This window comes from Sminthopsis crassicaudata, chromosome 2 (genome assembly GCF_048593235.1).
Source record: "Sminthopsis crassicaudata isolate SCR6 chromosome 2, ASM4859323v1, whole genome shotgun sequence".
NCBI classification, from domain to species: domain Eukaryota; kingdom Metazoa; phylum Chordata; class Mammalia; order Dasyuromorphia; family Dasyuridae; genus Sminthopsis; species Sminthopsis crassicaudata.
Window position 1 is genome coordinate 9,545,488 of NC_133618.1, and position 3,818 is coordinate 9,549,305.

Sequence of the window (3,818 nt, forward strand, 5' to 3'; positions counted from 1 at the left end):
TTTAGTAAATGTTTGGTGAATTCAATTAAGGGAGATTTGGGGGAAGGCATTCAAATATACCTGATGGGAAGAGAAAGGAAGATAGAAGACACATTGCACAGCCTTCATTTCTTAGCCTAAGGCTATCCCTCTGGGCAGGATTTAACTCTTAAGATCTTGAATCCACAGCCAGAGGGAAAACAGTCCAGAAATGTTTCTTTCCCTACTCTCCTGTTCACACCTCTGAGGGAAACCAAACGGTTTAATGTGGAAAAGCAGTCAGTTCTGGAAAACTATGTGGGAGGCTAGATATAGAGACCCCCAAGGAATTGGAAGATTTCCCTCTGGGTGATGCAATGTGATTGTAGTTGTGCGCCTCCTGGTGGGAGTGTGCAGTACTGCAAGTAAGGATGTAAGCAATATTCTAGTCTCCAGGCACTTCCCAAGTATCAGAGAAATAGAATCAAAAAGTCAAAAACTTTGAGTTCCTTTTCCCAAGGTGTTCATGTTACACGGGGAGAAGTCCAGGGTGGAGCGTGACTAGCCCAGATTCACATAGTGGAAAATAAACTGACTTTGGAATCACAGGATTTGAGTTCAAATTCAGATTTGTTCCTTAACACCAGTGGGAATTTGGAGAAATCTGTGCATCTCCCTTAGTTTCAGTTTCCTCATTTGTAAAATGAAATGTTAAGGCTGGATGATGGTTAAGATTTCTTTCAGCTCTTAACTCTATGATGCTGCTAAAGTCTTAAGAGACTTTCTTCTTATTATTTTTTAATTGATTAAATGAAGGCCCTTCTCTGTACTCATAAACTTTCATCAGTGTTTTTTATAAGTGGTGCCCAAATGATTTAAGAAAAGGCTGGAAAGACTTAAATGAACTGATGCTAAGGGAAGGGAGTAGAACCAAGAATAAAATGCCCAAGCCAAAGTTTCTCAGGCTACAGAGATCACAGCTTTCTCGCTTGTCATGAATTCCCATCATTTAATTTTAATATAATCACTGTTCTGACTCTATGGAGTCACCTAAAACTGGATTGGTCTTGCGAGATTTTTTAGTTCAATTGAGAAACAACTGACCAGTCTTATAGGGAAGACCACACACCTCAGTATGAAAAAACAGTGGGAAGACATTGTTTGCTTCCAGATGCTTCCTCAGCAAATCTGTGGTCAGTCTGTCAAATTCCAACTACTCCAGGTTCCTTCCTTTGGATTAAGCCTTTAATCCGAGCCATTAAGCCTCTTTAAAAGCACAAGGATCAGGGCAGTTAGATGGCATAGTGGATAGAGAACCATGATACAGTCAAAAGGACCTGAATTAAAATCCAGTCTCAGACAATTAGCACTTCCTTACTGTGTGATCCTGGGCAAGTCACTTAACCTCAATTGAGTCACACACACACACAAAAGTAGAAACATCCTCTGAAGCCTCTAAGTCCTAAAAGTAGTAAAAGCTCTCAGAAAAAAAAATCCAAAGATAGGAATCTAGTCTCCTGCTTTGCTGCTTGGGAAAGCTATTGATCTCTTTTGCCTTAGTTTTTTCATCTGCAAAAACAAGGGAATTGAATTCTAACATTTCTTTATAAAATCTTCATTTATGCTCATGAGATCTGATGACTTGAAGGATTGAGTGTTCCCTAAAGGTCTTTGTCATTCTGGAATATTTAGATTGTTTCTCATCCTTAGTTTGAAAGACTCAACCAGCATCCATTGTGACTAAAGTTAGCCAAGTGCAAGCTTTCATAGAATCGTTGAATTTCAGAGATGGAAGGGACCTCAGTGACCATATGATCTAACCTATACTTGAGAAATTATCTTCTCTGCAATATTTGATAAGTAGGCATCAAGGTTTTTCCTGAAGATCTTTAATGAGAAGAAGCTTATCTCTTCCTAAAGAAGCCATTGAACTTTTGGATCATTCGGACAGGTTTTTTTCTTGATACACAGCCTAAAATTTCCTTTTTGCAATATTTCTGCATCTCATCTAGTTTTGTCTTTTGAAGCTAAATACACCCAATCTAATAGATGTTTGGGGTATCTAGGTGGAAGAATGGATAGGATTATCTGAGTTCAAGAATGACCCCAGACACTAAATGTGTGACCTTGGGCAAGTCACTGAAACCCTATTTGCCTCAGTTTCTTCACCAGTAAAATGAGCTCGAGAGGGAGTGGCAAAGGTCTCCAGGATCTTTGCCAAAAACAAAACAAAAACAAAACAAAACAAAAACAAAAACAAAAACAAAAACAAAAACAAACCAAAAACAAAACAAAAACTCAAATGGGGTTAGAAAGAATTAGACACAAATGAAAAACAAAAAATCATTCTATTAGACAGCCTTTCTAATACCTAAAGACAGCTATGATTTAAAAAAAAAAAAGAATTAACAAAAGACAAAAAAAGAAAAAGATGTTTTTGAAGGTTGATGAGTACAGAGAAAAGTCACCAGTGGAGTGTAGATCATTGATTCCATTCTAAATGAATTAGTTGAAGAAAATGAGAATATTTACCCCAGAAAGGGGAGGGGAACTCAGTAGGATAACAAATCTCACCTTAGATACATACTCACTGTGTGATCCTGAGAAACACACTCAACTTTTCTGTGATTAGATTTATTCCTCTCCCAAATGATCAGTTGAATCTAACCATCTCTTTCTAGCCCACCACAGATAATTCCCAGAATGTTTAACCATTCCCTCCCCCCCCTCCATGTACTTGTACTTGTGAAGTATAATCCCTCTTTGGTAGGACAGCCCTTCAAAAATCTAACTCCCCCTAATCTTTTTTCAAACAAATTATGTTTGACCATTTCATCCATCTTACATTTGTGAGGCCTAATCTCACTTGAACACGACAACCCTTCAAATATATGATTAAAGTGAGCTCCCTGACATCCTCAGATGAGTCTCCAATCCCCAGGATTTGGAGATTTAGACTTTGAATAGACCAGAGCTAAAAGCGAAACAGCCACAGAGAGGAAGTGGAGGCTTGGGATTTTAAACAGTTTTCCAGAGATGGAGTTGGGCTGGGGCAGTATGGGGCTCTGGGGAGTTGTGGAAAGTATTGCTGGGTCCTATCTTTGCTTCGCTTAAAGGGAATCTGGATACTGTCACCGAGACCACATCTTCCTTTCTGGTGGAGGTGCTCAGCCACTGAGTCTAAACAGAGGGTCTAGGAGGAGGCTGGCTCAGTGACTTCCCAGAAAGTCTCTTGTCAGTTGTGAGGGGAGGTGGAAAACCACCTAGAGGCAGCCTTTCTTATCTAAAGGTTTAGTTCTGGAAAGGCAGGAATCTAGGAGCTCAAGGAAGGGGGAAAGGTGGGTCAAATGAGAAGGAGAACAGGTTCCAGTGAAACTTGGTTAAGAGGTCAGTCGTGTATTTTGGCCAACTGACATTTTCAATTAAAGTGATTCTTTGTCATTCACTTCTTAGTCAATCTGATAGAGATTCTCTGTTTCTGAAGTCTTTCTGTCCTTTCTGCTCCTCCTCCCCTTTTCTGTTCTAGTCTCTCGCTCTCCCTTTCTGCTTCCCTCACCTCTCTCTTTGTCTCTCTGTCTTGGTCTCTGTCTGTCTCTGTCTTTCCCTCCCTGCAACTCTCTCCCTCTCCCTCTCCCTTCTCCTCCCTTTCCTGTTCCTTCACCCTCTTCCTCTCCCCCTTCTCTCTCTCTCTCATTCTGACTGTCTCTCTCTCTCTCTGTCTCTGACTATATCTCTCTCTTCTTCTCCCTCTCCTTCCTTCTTCTCCTTCTCCCTCTTCCCCTTTGCTTCCCTCTCTCACTTTCTCTGTCTCTGACTCTCTCCATCTCTCTCCTTCCATCCATTCTTTGTTCTCTCTCCTT